Source organism: Cyanistes caeruleus, chromosome 4 (assembly GCF_971803275.1).
Source record: "Cyanistes caeruleus chromosome 4, bCyaCae1.hap1.1, whole genome shotgun sequence".
Taxonomy (NCBI): Eukaryota; Metazoa; Chordata; class Aves; order Passeriformes; family Paridae; genus Cyanistes; species Cyanistes caeruleus.
Window position 1 is genome coordinate 69397657 of NC_141704.1, and position 23536 is coordinate 69421192.

Genomic DNA, 23536 nt, shown 5'->3' on the forward strand with positions numbered 1-23536 from the left:
GAGTTTTGTGCGACTTCTCTGGAATTTGGTGGGGTTTTTCTGGAATTGTGTGGGATTCTGAGGAGACTTGAAGAATTTTGAGGAATTTTTCTTAGATTCTGTGGAAACTTGTGGAGGTTTTGTGGGATTTTTGTGTGATTTTGTGGGATATTGAGGCGATTTAGGGATCTTGAGGGATTTCTCATGTATTTTGTGGGAATTTGTGGAGATTTGGTGGGATATTTTTCTAGAATTTGGTTGTGTTTTGAGAAGATTTAGGGAATTTTGTGGTGTTTTTTCTTGAATTTTGTGGGAAACTGTGCTGATTTTATGGGGCGTTTCTGGAATTTGGTCGAGTTTTCAGAAGATTTAGGGATTTTTGTGGGATTTTTGTGGGATGTTCTGGGAATTGGTGGAGATTTTGTGGGACATTCCTGTGAATTGGTAGGGTTTTGAAATGATTTAGGGAGTTTTGTGGGACTTCTCTGGAATTTTGTGGGGTTTTTCTGGAATTGTGTGGGATTCTGAGGAGACTTGAAGAATTTTGAGGAATTTGTTTTAGATTTTGTGGAAACTTGTGGAGGTTTTGTGGGACTTTTGTATGATTTTGTGGGATATTGAGGCGATTTAGGGATCTTGAGGGATTTTTCATGTATTTTGTGGGAATTTGTGGTGATTTTGTGAGATATTTTTCTAGAATTTGGTCGTGTTTATGGGAAGATTTATCTATCTATCTATCTATCTATCTATCTATCTATCTATCTCTCTATCTATCTATCTATCTATCTATCTATCTATCTCTCTATCTATCTATCTATCTATCTATCTATCTCCCTATCTATATATCTCCCTATCTATCACCCTATATGCATTTCTTTATTATAGATTTGTATATTTTAATTTCTATATTATTCATTTAAATGCCAAGCTTTTAAATAAATAGGGGAACCGAGTGAGAGGAGTGGCAGCATGGTACGGGTCGTCGCGAGTGCCAGAAGCCCGAAAAAGCGGCCGCGTCAAGGACCCCGGCAGAGTGCGGCGTCGTCACCGCTGCCTGTCGGCGCCCGACCGGCTCGCGCTCGGCCCCGGTGCCGCCGAGCGCACAGCCCGTGTCCGCACGGCTGGAGCAGCCGCGGAAAATTGCGACGGGGCGGCGTCGACGCCGGGGTGTTTGTCAGGCAGTCGAATTCACGCACCCACTGCCCGGGGTCCTTCCATTTTCCCGCCTTTTTGGCCGCCATCCTTGGAAGGACAAGCCGGCCACGACCTGGCAGCCATCTTCTGCGTGGCGTGACGTAACTTCCGCCCTTCCTCGCCGCCATCTTTGCTGTGGCTGAAGCCACTTCCGGCAGAGCGGCCATCTTTGTTATGGCACAAGTAAGGCCCCCGCTGCTCTCAGCGCGTCTGTCTAACTTACATGCCTGAACGAAAAACCTGCCGACGCCGACCGACTCCGAGCATTCCGCCCGATTTTCCGCCGCCTTTCCCGGGGCGAGGACGATGGCGGCGAGACTCAGCGGCTCCGTAGCTGGGTGGCGGCCGCGCCTGCGGCGGCAGGCATTGGAGTTAACGCCTCTGCCGCGGTCCTCCCGGACGGCTCCGGCGGGGGGCGGGGGGGAGGCCCGACGCGGCTCGGTTCGGTTCGACTCTTTCCGGCCCGCTTCGGCTCGGCTCTTTCTGGCCCGCTTCGGCTCGGCTCGCCCCTGCTCGGCCCCGCTCGGCCAGGCCCCGCCCGGCTCGGAGCACAGCTGCAGTACCGCTCTGTGCCCACAAGGCGGCAGCACTGCCGCAGAGCTCAGCCCGGGGTGGGCGGGGGGAGCCCCTGCAAGTGCAGAGAAGCGAGGCAAGAAACCACGTGTACAACCCCCTTCCATATGCTGCTACCTGTTTCCAGGCGACGACAAAGACCCATGAAGCAAATGCTTTTTCTTGGCCCATTTTGCTAAGCAAAGCTCTTCTGCAGCTCTTTAGTGCTTGCCAAACTCCAATGCGCGTGCTGCTGCTTCGATCGGATAAGAAGCACAGCCTTCTGACAGCAGCTTTCAGGTTGCTTCAGAATGAGCTTGGCCATTTGAACGTGCAGCATGTCTGTGTGTGCATAAGCTGCAGGTGCAAGCTCCTGACAAATGTGTTCTGCAGGCACAGTTTCTCCCTGCCGGATGCAGTGGAAATGCTTTCTGCTGGTATTCTCGCCAAGAGCCACAGAGTGCTTAACTCAGGAGCTCTGAGAATGGAAGCGCAAGAAGCGTTCCGCATTTGGTGGGATATTTTTCTAGAATTTGGTCGTGTTTTGAGAAGATTTAGGGAATTTGGTGGGATTTTTCCTGGAATTTTGTTGGATATTGAGGAGATTTTGTGAGATGTTTGTGGAACTTTGAGGGACTTTTCTGGAATTTGGTGAGATTTTGTAGAGAACTGATGAATTATCAGGGATTTTTCATGTATTCTGTGGGAATTTGTGGAGATTCTGTGGGATTTTTGTGGATTTTGGCCGTGTTTTGAGTCCCCTCAAAACCACACAAATCCTTGAAAAGGTCCACCAAATTCCAGAAAAATCCCACAGAATCTCCACAAATTCCCTCAAAATCTAAAACAAATTCCTCAAAATTCTTCAAGTCTCCTCAAAACCACACAATTCCAGAAAAACCCCACAAAATTCCAGAGAAGTCCCACAAAACTCCCTAAATCATTTCAAAACCCTACCAATTCACAGGAATGTCCCACAAAATCTCCACCAATTCCCTGAACATCCCACAAAAATCCCACAAAAATCCCTAAATCTTCTGAAAACTCGACCAAATTCCAGAAACGCCCCATAAAATCAGCACAGTTTCCCACAAAATTCAAGGAAAAACACCACAAAATTCCCAAAATCTTTTCAAAATACCATGAAATTCTTGAAAAGCCCCACCAAATTCCAGAAACATCCCACAAAATGTCCTCAATACCCAACAAAATCCCAGAAAAATCACACAAAATTCCCTAAATCTTCTCAAAACACGGCCAAAATCCACAAAAATCCCACCAAATCTCCACAAATTCCCACAGAATACATGAAAAATCCCTGATAATTTGTCAGTTCTCTACAGAATCTCACCAAATTCCAGAAAAGTCCCTCAAAGTTCCACAAACATCCCACAAAATCTCCTCAATATCCCACAAAATTCAAGAAAAATCCCACAAAATTCCCTAAATCTTCTTAAAACACAACCAAATTCTAGAAAAATATCCCACCAAATCTCCACAAATTCCCACAAAATACATGAAAAATCCCTCAAGATCCCGAAATCGCCTCAATAACCCACAAAATCCCACAAAAATCACACAAAACCTCTACAAGTTTCCACAAAATCTAAGAAAAATTCCTCAAAATTCTTCAAGTCTCCTCAAAGCCACACAAAGTCCTTGAAAAGGCCTACAAATTTCCAGAGAAGTCCCACAAAACTCCCTAAATCATTTCAAAACCCTACCAATTCACAGGAATGTCCCACAAAATCTCCACCAATTCCCAGAACATCCCACAAAAATCCCACAAAAAATCCCTAAATCTTCTGAAAACTCGGCCAAATTCCAGAAACGCCCCATAAAATCAGCACAGTTTCCCTCAAAATTCAAGAAAAAACACCACAAAATTCCCTAAATCTTTTCAAAATACCACAAAATTCTTAAAAAGCCCCACCAAATTCCTGAAACATCCCACAAAATGTCCTCAATATCCAACAAAATCCCAGAAAAGTCCCACAAATTCCCTAAATCTTCTCAAAACTCTACCAAATTCCAGAAAAATCCCACAGAATCTCCACAAATTCCCACAGAATACATGAAAAATCCCTGATAATTCGTCAGTTCTCTACAGAATCTCACCAAATTCCTAAAAAGTCCCTCAAAGTTCCACAAACATCCCAAAAAATCTCCCCAGTATCCAACAAAATTCCAGGAAAAATCACACAAAATTCCCTAAATCTTCTTAAAACACGGCCAAAATCAAAAAAATCCCACAGAATCTCCACAAATTCCCACAGAATACATGAGAAATCCCTCAAGATCCCTAAATCGCCTCAATATCCCACAAAATCACACAAAAATCCCACAAAACCTCCACAAGTTTCCACAAAATCTAAGAAAAATTCCTCAAAATTCTTCAAGTCTCCTCAGAATCCCACACAATTCCAGAAAAACCCCACCAAATTCCAGAGAAGTCGCACAAAACTCCCTAAATCATTTCAAAACCCTACCAATTCACAGGAATGTCCCACAAAATCTCCACCAATTCCCAGAACATCCCAAAAAAATCCCACAAAAATCCCTAAATCTTCTGAAAACTCGACCAAATTCCAGAAACGCCCCATTAAATCAGCACAGTTTCCCACAAAATTCAAGAAAAAACACCACAAAATTCCCTAAACCTTTTCAAAATACCACAAAATTCTTGAAAAGCCCCACCAAATTCCAGAAACATCCCACAAAATGTCCTCAATATCCAACAAAATCCCAGAAAAATCACACAAAATTCCCTAAATCTTCTCAAAACATAACCAAAATTCCAGAAAAATCCCACAGAATCTCCACAAATTCCCACAGAATACATGAAAAATCCCTGATAATTCGTCAGTTCTCTACAGAATCTCACCAAATTCCAGAAAAGTCCCTCAAAGTTCCACAAACATCCCACAAAAATCTCACAAAAATCCCTAACACTTCTGAAAACTCGACCAAATTCCAGAAACGCCCCATAAAATCAGCACAGTTTCCCACAAAATTCAAGGAAAAACACCACAAAATTCCCAAAATCTTTTCAAAATACCACAAAATTCTTGAAAATCCCGTCCAAATCCCACAGACATCCCACAAAATCTCCTCAATATCCAACAAAATTCAAGAAAAATCCCACAAAATTCTCTAAATCTTCTCAAAACACGGCCAAAATCCTCAAAAATCCCACCGAATCTCCACAAATTCCCACAGAATACATGAAAAATCCCTGATAATTCGTCAGTTCTCTACAGAATCTCACCAAATTCCAGAAAAGTCCCTCAAAGTTCCACAAACCACCCACAAAATCTCCCCAGTATCCAACAAAATTCCAGGAAAAATCCCACAAAATTCCCTAAATCTTCTCAAAACACGACCAAATTCTAGAAAAATATCCCACCAAATCTCCACAAATTCCCACAAAATACATGAAAAATCCCTCAAGATCCCTAAATCGCCTCAATATCCCACAAAATTCCACAAAAATCCCACAAAACCTCCACAAGTTTCCACAAAATCTAAGAAAAATTCCTCAAAATTCTTCAAGTCTCCTCAAAACCACACAAAGTCCTTGAAAAGGCCCACCAAATTCCAGTAAAATCCCACAGATTCTCCACAAATTCCCACAAAATCTAAAACAAATTCCTCAAAATTCTTCAAGTCTCCTCAGAATCCCACACAATTCCATAAAAAACACACAAAATTCCAGAGAAGTCCCACAAAACTCCCTAAATCATTTCAAAACCCTACCAATTCACAGGAATGTCCCACAAAATCTCTACCAATTCCCAGAACATCCCACAAAAATCTCATAAAAATCCCTAACACTTCTGAAAACTCGACCAAATTCCAGAAACGCCCCATAAAATCAGCACAGTTTCCCACAAAATTCAAGAAAAAACACCACAAAATTCCCTAAATCTTTTCAAAATACCACAAAATTCTTGAAATGCCCCACCAAATTCCAGAAACATCCCACAAAATGTCCTCAATATCCAACAAAATCCCAGAAAAATCACACAAAATTCCCTAAATCTTCTCAAAACACGGCCAAAATCCACAAAAATCCCACAGAATCTCCACAAATTCCCACAGAATACATGAAAAATCCCTGATAATTTCTCAGTTCTCTACAGAATCTCACCAAATTCCAGAAGAGTCCCTCAAAGTTCCACAAACATCCCACAAAATCTCCTCAATATACAACAAAATCCCAGAAAAATCACACAAAATTCCCTAAATCTTCTCAAAACACGACTAAATTCTAGAAAAATGTCCCACCAAATCTCCACAAAATCCCACAAAATACATGAAAAATCCCTCAAGATCCCGAAATCGCCTCAATATCCCACAAAATCCCACAAAAATCACACAAAACCTCCACAAGTTTCCACAAAATCTAAGAAAAATTCCTCAAAATTCTTCAAGTCTCCTCAAAACCACACAAAGTCCTTGAAAAGGCCCACCAAATTCCAGTAAAATCCCACAGATTCTCCACAAATTCCCACAAAATCTAAAACAAATTCCTCAAAATTCTTCAAGTCTCCTCAGAATCCCACACAATTCCATAAAAAACACACAAAATTCCAGAGAAGTCCCACAAAACTCCCTAAATCATTTCAAAACCCTACCAATTCACAGCAATGTCCCACAAAATCTCCACCAATTCCCTGAACATCCCACAAAAATCCCACAAAAATCCCTAAATCTTCTGAAAACTCGACCAAATTCCAGAAACGCCCCATAAAATCAGCACAGTTTCCCACAAAATTCAAGAAAAAACACCACAAAATTCCCTAAATCTTTTCAAAATACCACAAAATTCTTGAAAAGCCCCACCAAATTCCCGAAACATCCCACAAAATGTCCTCAATACCCAACAAAATCCCAGAAAAATCACACAAAATTCCCTAAATCTTCTCAAATCTCTACCAAATTCCAGAAAAATCCCACAGAATCTCCACAAATTCCCACAGAATACATGACAAATCCCTAATAATTCGTCAGTTCTCTACAGAATCTCACCAAATTCCTAAAAAGTCCCTCAAAGTTCCACAAACATCCCACAAAATCTCCCCGGAATCCAATAAAATTCCAGGAAAAATCCCACAAAATTCCCTAAATCTTCTCAAAACATGGCCAAAATCCACAAAAATCCCACCAAATCTCCACAAATTCCCACAGAATACATGAAAATACCCCTGATAATTCGTCAGTTCTCTACAGAATCTCACCAAATTCCAGAAAAGTCCCTCAAAGTTCCACAAACATCCCACAAAATCTCCTCAATATACAACAAAATCCCAGAAAAATCACACAAAATTCCCTAAATCTTCTCAAAACACGACTAAATTCTAGAAAAATATCCCACCAAATCTCCACAAAATCCCACAAAATACATGAAAAATCCCTCAAGATCCCGAAATCGCCTCAATAACCCACAAAATCCCACAAAAATCACACAAAACCTCTACAAGTTTCCACAAAATCTAAGAAAAATTCCTCAAAATTCTTCAAGTCTCCTCAAAACCACACAAAGTCCTTGAAAAGGCCCACCAAATTCCAGTAAAATCCCACAGATTCTCCACAAATTCCCACAAAATCTAAAACAAATTCCTCAAAATTCTTCAAGTCTCCTCAGAATCCCACACAATTCCATAAAAAACACACAAAATTCCAGAGAAGTCCCACAAAACTCCCTAAATCATTTCAAAACCCTACCAATTCACAGGAATGTCCCACAAAATCTCCACCAATTCCCAGAACATCCCACAAAAATCCCACAAAAATCCCTAAATCTTCTGAAAACTCGACCAAATTCCAGAAACGCCCCATAAAATCAGCACAGTTTCCCACAAAATTCAAGAAAAAATACCACAAAATTCCCTAAATCTTCTCAAAACACAACCAAATTCTAGAAAAATATCCCACCAAATCTCCACAAATTCCCACAAAATACATGAGAAATCCCTCAAGATCCCTAAATCGCCTCAATATCCCACAAAATCACACAAAAATCCCACAAAACCTCCACAAGTTTCCACAAAATCTAAGAAAAATTCCTCAAAATTCTTCAAGTCTCCTCAGAATCCCACACAATTCCAGAAAAACCCCACAAAATTCCAGAGAAGTCCCACAAAACTCCCTAAATCATTTCAAAACCCTACCAATTCACAGGAATGTCCCACAAAATCTCCACCAATTCCCAGAACATCCCACAAAAATCCCACAAAAATCCCTAAATCTTCTGAAAACTCGACCAAATTCCAGAAACGCCCCATAAAATCAGCACAGTTTCCCACAAAATTCAAGAAAAAACACCACAAAATTCCCTAAATCTTCTCAAAATACCACAAAATTCTTGAAAAGCCCCACCAAATTCCAGAAACATCCCACAAAATTTCCTCAATACACAACAAAATCCCAGAAAAATCCCACAAAATTCCCTAAATCTTCTCAAAACACGACTAAATTCTAGAAAAATATCCCACCAAATCTCCACAAAATCCCACAAAATACATGAAAAATCCCTGATAATTGGTCAGTTCTCTACAGAATCTCACCAAATTCCTAAAAAGTCCCTCAAAGTTCCACAAACATCCCACAAAATCTCCTCAATATCCCACAAAATTCAAGAAAAATCACACAAAATTCCCTAAATCTTCTCAAAACACAACCAAATTCTAGAAAAATATCCCACCAAATCTCCACAAATTCCCACAAAATACATGAAAAATCCCTCAAGATCCCTAAATCGCCTCAATATCCCAAAAAATTCCACAAAAATCCCACAAAACCTCCACAAGTTTCCAAAAAATCTAAGAAAAATTCCTCAAAAGTCTTCAAGTCTCCTCAAAACCACACAAAGTCCTTGAAAAGGCCCACCAAATTCCAGTAAAATCCCACAGATTCTCCACAAATTCCCACAAAATCTAAAACAAATTCCTCAAAATTCTTCAAGCCTCCTCAGAATCCCACACAATTCCATAAAAAACACACAAAATTCCAGAGAAGTCCCACAAAACTCCCTAAATCATTTCAAAACCCTACCAATTCACAGGAATGTCCCACAAAATCTCCACCAATTCCCAGAACATCCCACAAAAATCTCACAAAAATCCCTAAATCTTCTGAAAACTCGACCAAATTCCAGAAACGCCCCATAAAATCAGCACAGTTTCCCACAAAATTCAAGAAAAAACACCACAAAATTCCCTAAACCTTTTCAAAATACCACAAAATTCTTGAAAAGCCCCACCAAATTCCAGAAACATCCCACAAAATGTCCTCAATATCCAACAAAATCCCAGAAAAGTCCCACAAAATTCCCTAAATCTTCTGAAAACTCTACCAAATTCCAGAAAAATCCCACAGAATCTCCACAAATTCCCACAGAATACATGACAAATCCCTGATAATTCGTCAGTTCTCTACAGAATCTCACCAAATTCCTAAAAAGTCCCTCAAAGTTCCACAAACATCCCACAAAATCTCCCCGGAATCCAATAAAATTCCAGGAAAAATCCCACAAAATTCCCTAAATCTTCTCAAAACATGGCCAAAATCCACAAAAATCCCACCGAATCTCCACAAATTCCCACAGAATACATGAAAATACCCCTGATAATTCCTCAGTTCTCTACAGAATCTCACCAAATTCCAGAAAAGTCCCTCAAAGTTCCACAAACATCCCACAAAATCTCCTCAATATACAACAAAATCCCAGAAAAATCACACAAAATTCCCTAAATCTTCTCAAAACACGACTAAATTCTAGAAAAATATCCCACCAAATCTCCACAAAATCCCACAAAATACATGAAAAATCCCTCAAGATCCCGAAATCGCCTCAATATCCCACAAAATCCCACAAAAATCACACAAAACCTCAGCAAGTTTCCACAAAATCTAAGAAAAATTCCTCAAAATTCTTCAAGTCTCCTCAAAACCACACAAAGTCCTTGAAAAGGCCCACCAAATTCCAGTAAAATCCCACAGATTCTCCACAAATTCCCACAAAATCTAAAACAAATTCCTCAAAATTCTTCAAGTCTCCTCAGAATCCCACACAATTCCAGAAAAAACACACAAAATTCCAGAGAAGTCCCACAAAACTCCCTAAATCATTTCAAAACCCTACCAATTCACAGGAATGTCCCACAAAATCTCCACCAATTCCCAGAACATCCCACAGAAATCCCACAAAAATCCCTAAATCTTCTGAAAACTCGACCAAATTCCAGAAACGCCCCATAAAATCAGCAGAGTTTCCCACAAAATTCAAGAAAAAACACCACAAAATTCCCTAAATCTTCTCAAAATACCACAAAATTCTTGAAAAGCCCCACCAAATTCCAGAAACATCCCACAAAATTTCCTCAATACACAACAAAATCCCAGAAAAATCACACAAAATTCCCTAAATCTTCTCAAAACACGGCCAAAATCCACAAAAATCCCACCAAATCTCCACAAATTCCCACAGAATACATGAAAAATCCCTGATAATTGGTCAGTTCTCTACAGAATCTCACCAAATTCCTAAAAAGTCCCTCAAAGTTCCACAAACATCCCACAAAATCTCCTCAATATCCCACAAAATTCAAGAAAAATCACACAAAATTCCCTAAATCATCTCAAAACACAACCAAATTCTAGAAAAATATCCCACCAAATCTCCACAAATTCCCACAAAATACATGAAAAATCCCTCAAGATCCCGAAATCGCCTCAATATCCCACAAAATCCCACAAAAATCACACAAAACCTCCGCAAGTTTCCACAAAATCTAAGAAAAATTCCTCAAAAGTCTTCAAGTCTCCTCAAAACCACACAAAGTCCTTGAAAAGGCCCACCAAATTCCAGTAAAATCCCACAGATTCTCCACAAATTCCCACAAAATCTAAAACAAATTCCTCAAAATTCTTCAAGTCTCCTCAGAATCCCACACAATTCCATAAAAAACACACAAAATTCCAGAGAAGTCCCACAAAACTCCCTAAATCATTTCAAAACCCTACCAATTCACAGGAATGTCCCACAAAATCTCCACCAATTCCCAGAACATCCCACAAAAATCTCACATAAATCCCTAAATCTTCTGAAAACTCGACCAAATTCCAGAAACGCCCCATAAAATCAGCACAGTTTCCCACAAAATTCAAGAAAAAACACCACAAAATTCCCTAAACCTTTTCAAAATACCACAAAATTCTTGAAAAGCCCCACCAAATTCCAGAAACATCCCACAAAATGTCCTCAATATCCAACAAAATCCCAGAAAAGTCCCACAAAATTCCCTAAATCTTCTGAAAACTCTACCAAATTCCAGAAAAATCCCACAGAATCTCCACAAATTCCCACAGAATACATGACAAATCCCTGATAATTCGTCAGTTCTCTACAGAATCTCACCAAATTCCTAAAAAGTCCCTCAAAGTTCCACAAACATCCCACAAAATCTCCCCGGAATCCAATAAAATTCCAGGAAAAATCCCACAAAATTCCCTAAATCTTCTCAAAACATGGCCAAAATCCACAAAAATCCCACCGAATCTCCACAAATTCCCACAGAATACATGAAAATACCCCTGATAATTCCTCAGTTCTCTACAGAATCTCACCAAATTCCAGAAAAGTCCCTCAAAGTTCCACAAACATCCCACAAAATCTCCTCAATATACAACAAAATCCCAGAAAAATCACACAAAATTCCCTAAATCTTCTCAAAACACGACTAAATTCTAGAAAAATATCCCACCAAATCTCCACAAAATCCCACAAAATACATGAAAAATCCCTCAAGATCCCGAAATCGCCTCAATATCCCACAAAATCCCACAAAAATCACACAAAACCTCCGCAAGTTTCCACAAAATCTAAGAAAAATTCCTCAAAATTTTTCAAGTCTCCTCAAAACCACACAAAGTCCTTGAAAAGGCCCACCAAATACCAGTAAAATCCCACAGATTCTCCACAAATTCCCACAAAATCTAAAACAAATTCCTCAAAATTCTTCAAGTCTCCTCAGAATCCCACACAATTCCATAAAAAACACACAAAATTCCAGAGAAGTCCCACAAAACTCCCTAAATCATTTCAAAACCCTACCAATTCACAGGAATGTCCCACAAAATCTCCACCAATTCCCAGAACATCCCACAGAAATCCCACAAAAATCCCTAAATCTTCTGAAAACTCGACCAAATTCCAGAAACGCCCCATAAAATCAGCAGAGTTTCCCACAAAATTCAAGAAAAAACACCACAAAATTCCCTAAATCTTCTCAAAATACCACAAAATTCTTGAAAAGCCCCACCAAATTCCAGAAACATCCCACAAAATTTCCTCAATACACAACAAAATCCCAGAAAAATCACACAAAATTCCCTAAATCTTCTCAAAACACGGCCAAAATCCACAAAAATCCCACCAAATCTCCACAAATTCCCACAGAATACATGAAAAATCCCTGATAATTGGTCAGTTCTCTACAGAATCTCACCAAATTCCTAAAAAGTCCCTCAAAGTTCCACAAACATCCCACAAAATCTCCTCAATATCCCACAAAATTCAAGAAAAATCACACAAAATTCCCTAAATCATCTCAAAACACAACCAAATTCTAGAAAAATATCCCACCAAATCTCCACAAATTCCCACAAAATACATGAAAAATCCCTCAAGATCCCGAAATCGCCTCAATATCCCAAAAAATTCCACAAAAATCCCACAAAACCTCCACAAGTTTCCACAAAATCTAAGAAAAATTCCTCAAAAGTCTTCAAGTCTCCTCAAAACCACACAAAGTCCTTGAAAAGGCCCACCAAATTCCAGTAAAATCCCACAGATTCTCCACAAATTCCCACAAAATCTAAAACAAATTCCTCAAAATTCTTCAAGTCTCCTCAGAATCCCACACAATTCCATAAAAAACACACAAAATTCCAGAGAAGTCCCACAAAACTCCCTAAATCATTTCAAAACCCTACCAATTCACAGGAATGTCCCACAAAATCTCCACCAATTCCCAGAACATCCCACAAAAATCTCACATAAATCCCTAAATCTTCTGAAAACTCGACCAAATTCCAGAAACGCCCCATAAAATCAGCACAGTTTCCCACAAAATTCAAGAAAAAACACCACAAAATTCCCTAAACCTTTTCAAAATACCACAAAATTCTTGAAAAGCCCCACCAAATTCCAGAAACATCCCACAAAATGTCCTCAATATCCAACAAAATCCCAGAAAAGTCCCACAAAATTCCCTAAATCTTCTGAAAACTCTACCAAATTCCAGAAAAATCCCACAGAATCTCCACAAATTCCCACAGAATACATGACAAATCCCTGATAATTCGTCAGTTCTCTACAGAATCTCACCAAATTCCTAAAAAGTCCCTCAAAGTTCCACAAACATCTCACAAAATCTCCCCGGAATCCAATAAAATTCCAGGAAAAATCCCACAAAATTCCCTAAATCTTCTCAAAACATGGCCAAAATCCACAAAAATCCCACCAAATCTCCACAAATTCCCACAGAATACATGAAAATACCCCTGATAATTCCTCAGTTCTCTACAGAATCTCACCAAATTCCAGAAAAGTCCCTCAAAGTTCCACAAACATCCCACAAAATCTCCTCAATATACAACAAAATCCCAGAAAAATCACACAAAATTCCCTAAATCTTCTCAAAACACGACTAAATTCTAGAAAAATATCCCACCAAATCTCCACAAAATCCCACAAAATACATGAAAAATCCCTCAAGATCCCGAAATCGCCTCAATATCCCACAAAATCCCACAAAAATCACACAAAACCTCCGCAAGTTTCCACAAAATCTAAGAAAAATTCCTCAAAATTTTTCAAGTCTCCTCAAAACCACACAAAGTCCTTGAAAAGGCCCACCAAATACCAGTAAAATCCCACAGATTCTCCACAAATTCCCACAAAATCTAAAACAAATTCCTCAAAATTCTTCAAGTCTCCTCAGAATCCCACACAATTCCATAAAAAACACACAAAATTCCAGAGAAGTCCCACAAAACTCCCTAAATCATTTCAAAACCCTACCAATTCACAGGAATGTCCCACAAAATCTCCACCAATTCCCAGAACATCCCACAGAAATCCCACAAAAATCCCTAAATCTTCTGAAAACTCGACCAAATTCCAGAAACGACCCATAAAATCAGCAGAGTTTCCCACAAAATTCAAGAAAAAACACCACAAAATTCCCTAAATCTTCTCAAAATACCACAAAATTCTTGAAAAGCCCCACCAAATTCCAGAAACATCCCACAAAATTTCCTCAATACACAACAAAATCCCAGAAAAATCACACAAAATTCCCTAAATCTTCTCAAAACACGGCCAAAATCCACAAAAATCCCACCAAATCTCCACAAATTCCCACAGAATACATGAAAAATCCCTGATAATTGGTCAGTTCTCTACAGAATCTCACCAAATTCCTAAAAAGTCCCTCAAAGTTCCACAAACATCCCACAAAATCTCCTCAATATCCCACAAAATTCAAGAAAAATCACACAAAATTCCCTAAATCATCTCAAAACACAACCAAATTCTAGAAAAATATCCCACCAAATCTCCACAAATTCCCACAAAATACATGAAAAATCCCTCAAGATCCCGAAATCGCCTCAATATCCCAAAAAATTCCACAAAAATCCCACAAAACCTCCACAAGTTTCCACAAAATCTAAGAAAAATTCCTCAAAAGTCTTCAAGTCTCCTCAAAACCACACAAAGTCCTTGAAAAGGCCCACCAAATTCCAGTAAAATCCCACAGATTCTCCACAAATTCCCACAAAATCTAAAACAAATTCCTCAAAATTCTTCAAGTCTCCTCAGAATCCCACACAATTCCATAAAAAACACACAAAATTCCAGAGAAGTCCCACAAAACTCCCTAAATCATTTCAAAACCCTACCAATTCACAGGAATGTCCCACAAAATCTCCACCAATTCCCAGAACATCCCACAAAAATCTCACAAAAATCCCTAAATCTTCTGAAAACTCAACCAAATTCCAGAAACGCCCCATAAAATCAGCACAGTTTCCCACAAAATTCAAGAAAAAACACCACAAAATTCCCTAAATCTTCTCAAAACACAACCAAATTCTTGAAAAGCCCCACCAAATTCCAGAAACATCCCACAAAATTTCCTCAATACACAACAAAATCCCAGAAAAATCCCACAAAATTCCCTAAATCTTCTCAAAACACGACTAAATTCTAGAAAAATATCCCACCAAATCTCCACAAAATCCCACAAAATACATGAAAAATCCCTGATAATTGGTCAGTTCTCTACAGAATCTCACCAAATTCCTAAAAAGTCCCTCAAAGTTCCACAAACATCCCACAAAATCTCCTCAATATCCCACAAAATTCAAGAAAAATCACACAAAATTCCCTAAATCTTCTCAAAACACAACCAAATTCTAGAAAAATATCCCACCAAATCTCCACAAATTCCCACAAAATACATGAAAAATCCCTCAAGATCCCTAAATCGCCTCAATATCCCAAAAAATTCCACAAAAATCCCACAAAACCTCCACAAGTTTCCAAAAAATCTAAGAAAAATTCCTCAAAAGTCTTCAAGTCTCCTCAAAACCACACAAAGTCCTTGAAAAGGCCCACCAAATTCCAGTAAAATCCCACAGATTCTCCACAAATTCCCACAAAATCTAAAACAAATTCCTCAAAATTCTTCAAGCCTCCTCAGAATCCCACACAATTCCATAAAAAACACACAAAATTCCAGAGAAGTCCCACAAAACTCCCTAAATCATTTCAAAACCCTACCAATTCACAGGAATGTCCCACAAAATCTCCACCAATTCCCAGAACATCCCACAAAAATCTCACAAAAATCCCTAAATCTTCTGAAAACTCGACCAAATTCCAGAAACGCCCCATAAAATCAGCACAGTTTCCCACAAAATTCAAGAAAAAACACCACAAAATTCCCTAAACCTTTTCAAAATACCACAAAATTCTTGAAAAGCCCCACCAAATTCCAGAAACATCCCACAAAATGTCCTCAATATCCAACAAAATCCCAGAAAAGTCCCACAAAATTCCCTAAATCTTCTGAAAACTCTACCAAATTCCAGAAAAATCCCACAGAATCTCCACAAATTCCCACAGAATACATGACAAATCCCTGATAATTCGTCAGTTCTCTACAGAATCTCACCAAATTCCTAAAAAGTCCCTCAAAGTTCCACAAACATCCCACAAAATCTCCCCGGAATCCAATAAAATTCCAGGAAAAATCCCACAAAATTCCCTAAATCTTCTCAAAACATGGCCAAAATCCACAAAAATCCCACCGAATCTCCACAAATTCCCACAGAATACATGAAAATACCCCTGATAATTCCTCAGTTCTCTACAGAATCTCACCAAATTCCAGAAAAGTCCCTCAAAGTTCCACAAACATCCCACAAAATCTCCTCAATATACAACAAAATCCCAGAAAAATCACACAAAATTCCCTAAATCTTCTCAAAACACGACTAAATTCTAGAAAAATATCCCACCAAATCTCCACAAAATCCCACAAAATACATGAAAAATCCCTCAAGATCCCGAAATCGCCTCAATATCCCACAAAATCCCACAAAAATCACACAAAACCTCCGCAAGTTTCCACAAAATCTAAGAAAAATTCCTCAAAATTTTTCAAGTCTCCTCAAAACCACACAAAGTCCTTGAAAAGGCCCACCAAATTCCAGTAAAATCCCACAGATTCTCCACAAATTCCCACAAAATCTAAAACAAATTCCTCAAAATTCTTCAAGTCTCCTCAGAATCCCACACAATTCCATAAAAAACACACAAAATTCCAGAGAAGTCCCACAAAACTCCCTAAATCATTTCAAAACCCTACCAATTCACAGGAATGTCCCACAAAATCTCCACCAATTCCCAGAACATCCCACAGAAATCCCACAAAAATCCCTAAATCTTCTGAAAACTCGACCAAATTCCAGAAACGCCCCATAAAATCAGCAGAGTTTCCCACAAAATTCAAGAAAAAACACCACAAAATTCCCTAAATCTTCTCAAAATACCACAAAATTCTTGAAAAGCCCCACCAAATTCCAGAAACATCCCACAAAATTTCCTCAATACACAACAAAATCCCAGAAAAATCACACAAAATTCCCTAAATCTTCTCAAAACACGGCCAAAATCCACAAAAATCCCACCAAATCTCCACAAATTCCCACAGAATACATGAAAAATCCCTGATAATTGGTCAGTTCTCTACAGAATCTCACCAAATTCCTAAAAAGTCCCTCAAAGTTCCACAAACATCCCACAAAATCTCCTCAATATCCCACAAAATTCAAGAAAAATCACACAAAATTCCCTAAATCATCTCAAAACACAACCAAATTCTAGAAAAATATCCCACCAAATCTCCACAAATTCCCACAAAATACATGAAAAATCCCTCAAGATCCCGAAATCGCCTCAATATCCCAAAAAATTCCACAAAAATCCCACAAAACCTCCGCAAGTTTCCACAAAATCTAAGAAAAATTCCTCAAAAGTCTTCAAGTCTCCTCAAAACCACACAAAGTCCTTGAAAAGGCCCACCAAATTCCAGTAAAATCCCACAGATTCTCCACAAATTCCCACAAAATCTAAAACAAATTCCTCAAAATTCTTCAAGTCTCCTCAGAATCCCACACAATTCCATAAAAAACACACAAAATTCCAGAGAAGTCCCACAAAACTCCCTAAATCATTTCAAAACCCTACCAATTCACAGGAATGTCCCACAAAATCTCCACCAATTCCCAGAACATCCCACAAAAATCTCACAAAAATCCCTAAATCTTCTGAAAACTCAACCAAATTCCAGAAACGCCCCATAAAATCAGCACAGTTTCCCACAAAATTCAAGAAAAAACACCACAAAATTCCCTAAATCTTCTCAAAACACAACCAAATTCTAGAAAAATATCCCACCAAATCTCCACAAATTCCCACAAAATACATGAGAAATCCCTCAAGATCCCTAAATCGCCTCAATATCCCACAAAATCACACAAAAATCCCACAAAACCTCCACAAGTTTCCACAAAATCTAAGAAAAATTCCTCAAAATTCTTCAAGTCTCCTCAAAACCACACAATTCCAGAAAAACCCCACAAAATTCCAGAGAAGTCCCACAAAACTCCCTAAATCATTTCAAAACCCTACCAATTCACAGGAATGTCCCACAAAATCTCCACCAATTCCCAGAACATCCCACAAAAATCCCACAAAAATCCCTAAATCTTCTGAAAACTCGACCAAATTCCAGAAACGCCCCATAAAATCAGCACAGTTTCCCACAAAATTCAAGAAAAAACACCACAAAATTCCCTAAATCTTCTCAAAACACAACCAAATTCTAGAAAAATATCCCACCAAATCTCCACAAATTCCCACAAAATACATGAGAAATCCCTCAAGATCCCTAAATCGCCTCAATATCCCACAAAATCACACAAAAATCACACAAAACCTCCACAAGTTTCCACAAAATCTAAAACAAATTCCTCAAAATTCTTCAAGTCTCCTCAGAATCCCACACAATTCCAGAAAAAACACACAAAATTCCAGAGAAGTCCCACAAAACTCCCTAAATCATTTCAAAACCCTACCAATTCACAGGAATGTCCCACAAAATCTCCACCAATTCCCAGAACATCCCACAAAAATCTCACAAAAATCCCTAAATCTTCTGAAAACTCGACCAAATTCCAGAAACGCCCCATAAAATCAGCACAGTTTCCCACAAAATTCAAGAAAAAACACCACAAAATTCCCTAAATCTTCTCAAAATACCACAAAATTCTTGAAAAGCCCCACCAAATTCCAGAAACATCCCACAAAATGTCCTCAATATCCAACAAAATCCCAGAAAAGTCCCACAAAATTCCCTAAATCTTCTGAAAACTCTACCAAATTCCAGAAAAATCCCACAGAATCTCCACAAATTCCCACAGAATACATGACAAATCCCTGATAATTCGTCAGTTCTCTACAGAATCTCACCAAATTCCTAAAAAGTCCCTCAAAGTTCCACAAACATCCCACAAAATCTCCCCGGAATCCAATAAAATTCCAGGAAAAATCCCACAAAATTCCCTAAATCTTCTCAAAACATGGCCAAAATCCACAAAAATCCCACCAAATCTGCACAAATTCCCACAGAATACATGAAAATACCCCTGATAATTCGTCAGTTCTCTACAGAATCTCACCAAATTCCAGAAAAGTCCCTCAAAGTTCCACAAACATCCCACAAAATCTCCTCAATATACAACAAAATTTAAGAAAAATCACACAAAATTCCCTAAATCTTCTCAAAACACGACTAAATTCTAGAAAAATATCCCACCAAATCTCCACAAAATCCCACAAAATACATGAAAAATCCCTCAAGATCCCGAAATCGCCTCAATATCCCACAAAATTCCACAAAAATCCCACAAAACCTCCACAAGTTTCCACAAAATCTAAGAAAAATTCCTCAAAATTCTTCAAGTCTCCTCAAAACCACACAAAGTCCTTGAAAAGGCCCACCAAATTCCAGTAAAATCCCACAGATTCTCCACAAATTCCCACAAAATCTAAAACAAATTCCTCAAAATTCTTCAAGTCTCCTCAGAATCCCACACAATTCCATAAAAAACACACAAAATTCCAGAGAAGTCCCACAAAACTCCCTAAATCATTTCAAAACCCTACCAATTCACAGGAATGTCCCACAAAATCTCCACCAATTCCCAGAACATCCCACAGAAATCCCACAAAAATCCCTAAATCTTCTGAAAACTCGACCAAATTCCAGAAACGCCCCATAAAATCAGCACAGTTTCCCACAAAATTCAAGAAAAAACACCACAAAATTCCCTAAATCTTCTCAAAATACCACAAAATTCTTGAAAAGCCCCACCAAATTCCCGAAACATCCCACAAAATGTCCTCAATACCCAACAAAATCCCAGAAAAATCACACAAAATTCCCTAAATCTTCTCAAATCTCTACCAAATTCCAGAAAAATCCCACAGAATCTCCACAAATTCCCACAGAATACATGACAAATCCCTAATAATTCGTCAGTTCTCTACAGAATCTCACCAAATTCCTAAAAAGTCCCTCAAAGTTCCACAAACATCCCACAAAATCTCCCCGGAATCCAATAAAATTCCAGGAAAAATCCCACAAAATTCCCTAAATCTTCTCAAAACATGGCCAAAATCCACAAAAATCCCACCAAATCTCCACAAATTCCCACAGAATACATGAAAATACCCCTGATAATTCGTCAGTTCTCTACAGAATCTCACCAAATTCCAGAAAAGTCCCTCAAAGTTCCACAAACATCCCACAAAATCTCCTCAATATACAACAAAATCCCAGAAAAATCACACAAAATTCCCTAAATCTTCTCAAAACACGACTAAATTCTAGAAAAATATCCCACCAAATCTCCACAAAATCCCACAAAATACATGAAAAATCCCTCAAGATCCCGAAATCGCCTCAATAACCCACAAAATCCCACAAAAATCACACAAAACCTCTACAAGTTTCCACAAAATCTAAGAAAAATTCCTCAAAATTCTTCAAGTCTCCTCAAAACCACACAAAGTCCTTGAAAAGGCCCACCAAATTCCAGTAAAATCCCACAGATTCTCCACAAATTCCCACAAAATCTAAAACAAATTCCTCAAAATTCTTCAAGTCTCCTCAGAATCCCACACAATTCCATAAAAAACACACAAAATTCCAGAGAAGTCCCACAAAACTCCCTAAATCATTTCAAAACCCTACCAATTCACAGGAATGTCCCACAAAATCTCCACCAATTCCCAGAACATCCCACAAAAATCCCACAAAAATCCCTAAATCTTCTGAAAACTCGACCAAATTCCAGAAACGCCCCATAAAATCAGCACAGTTTCCCACAAAATTCAAGAAAAAATACCACAAAATTCCCTAAATCTTCTCAAAACACAACCAAATTCTAGAAAAATATCCCACCAAATCTCCACAAATTCCCACAAAATACATGAGAAATCCCTCAAAATCCCTAAATCGCCTCAATATCCCACAAAATCACACAAAAATCCCACAAAACCTCCACAAGTTTCCACAAAATCTAAGAAAAATTCCTCAAAATTCTTCAAGTCTCCTCAGAATCCCACACAATTCCAGAAAAACCCCACAAAATTCCAGAGAAGTCCCACAAAACTCCCTAAATCATTTCAAAACCCTACCAATTCACAGGAATGTCCCACAAAATCTCCACCAATTCCCAGAACATCCCACAAAAATCCCACAAAAATCCCTAAATCTTCTGAAAACTCGACCAAATTCCAGAAACGCCCCATAAAATCAGCACAGTTTCCCACAAAATTCAAGAAAAAACACCACAAAATTCCCTAAATCTTCTCAAAATACCACAAAATTCTTGAAAAGCCCCACCAAATTCCAGAAACATCCCACAAAATTTCCTCAATACACAACAAAATCCCAGAAAAATCCCACAAAATTCCCTAAATCTTCTCAAAACACGACTAAATTCTAGAAAAATATCCCACGAAATCTCCACAAAATCCCACAAAATACATGAAAAATCCCTGATAATTGGTCAGTTCTCTACAGAATCTCACCAAATTCCTAAAAAGTCCCTCAAAGTTCCACAAACATCCCACAAAATCTCCTCAATATCCCACAAAATTCAAGAAAAATCACACAAAATTCCCTAAATCTTCTCAAAACACAACCAAATTCTAGAAAAATATCCCACCAAATCTCCACAAATTCCCACAAAATACATGAAAAATCCCTCAAGATCCCTAAATCGCCTCAATATCCCAAAAAATTCCACAAAAATCCCACAAAACCTCCACAAGTTTCCAAAAAATCTAAGAAAAATTCCTCAAAAGTCTTCAAGTCTCCTCAAAACCACACAAAGTCCTTGAAAAGGCCCACCAAATTCCAGTAAAATCCCACAGATTCTCCACAAATTCCCACAAAATCTAAAACAAATTCCTCAAAATTCTTCAAGCCTCCTCAGAATCCCACACAATTCCATAAAAAACACACAAAATTCCAGAGAAGTCCCACAAAACTCCCTAAATCATTTCAAAACCCTACCAATTCACAGGAATGTCCCACAAAATCTCCACCAATTCCCAGAACATCCCACAAAAATCTCACAAAAATCCCTAAATCTTCTGAAAACTCGACCAAATTCCAGAAACGCCCCATAAAATCAGCACAGTTTCCCACAAAATTCAAGAAAAAACACCACAAAATTCCCTAAACCTTTTCAAAATACCACAAAATTCTTGAAAAGCCCCACCAAATTCCAGAAACATCCCACAAAATGTCCTCAATATCCAACAAAATCCCAGAAAAGTCCCACAAAATTCCCTAAATCTTCTGAAAACTCTACCAAATTCCAGAAAAATCCCACAGAATCTCCACAAATTCCCACAGAATACATGACAAATCCCTGATAATTCGTCAGTTCTCTACAGAATCTCACCAAATTCCTAAAAAGTCCCTCAAAGTTCCACAAACATCCCACAAAATCTCCCCGGAATCCAATAAAATTCCAGGAAAAATCCCACAAAATTCCCTAAATCTTCTCAAAACATGGCCAAAATCCACAAAAATCCCACCGAATCTCCACAAATTCCCACAGAATACATGAAAATACCCCTGATAATTCCTCAGTTCTCTACAGAATCTCACCAAATTCCAGAAAAGTCCCTCAAAGTTCCACAAACATCCCACAAAATCTCCTCAATATACAACAAAATCCCAGAAAAATCACACAAAATTCCCTAAATCTTCTCAAAACACGACTAAATTCTAGAAAAATATCCCACCAAATCTCCACAAAATCCCACAAAATACATGAAAAATCCCTCAAGATCCCGAAATCGCCTCAATATCCCACAAAATCCCACAAAAATCACACAAAACCTCAGCAAGTTTCCACAAAATCTAAGAAAAATTCCTCAAAATTCTTCAAGTCTCCTCAAAACCACACAAAGTCCTTGAAAAGGCCCACCAAATTCCAGTAAAATCCCACAGATTCTCCACAAATTCCCACAAAATCTAAAACAAATTCCTCAAAATTCTTCAAGTCTCCTCAGAATCCCACACAATTCCAGAAAAAACACACAAAATTCCAGAGAAGTCCCACAAAACTCCCTAAATCATTTCAAAACCCTACCAATTCACAGGAATGTCCCACAAAATCTCCACCAATTCCCAGAACATCCCACAGAAATCCCACAAAAATCCCTAAATCTTCTGAAAACTCGACCAAATTCCAGAAACGCCCCATAAAATCAGCAGAGTTTCCCACAAAATTCAAGAAAAAACACCACAAAATTCCCTAAATCTTCTCAAAATACCACAAAATTCTTGAAAAGCCCCACCAAATTCCAGAAACATCCCACAAAATTTCCTCAATACACAACAAAATCCCAGAAAAATCACACAAAATTCCCTAAATCTTCTCAAAACACGGCCAAAATCCACAAAAATCCCACCAAATCTCCACAAATTCCCACAGAATACATGAAAAATCCCTGATAATTGGTCAGTTCTCTACAGAATCTCACCAAATTCCTAAAAAGTCCCTCAAAGTTCCACAAACATCCCACAAAATCTCCTCAATATCCCACAAAATTCAAGAAAAATCACACAAAATTCCCTAAATCATCTCA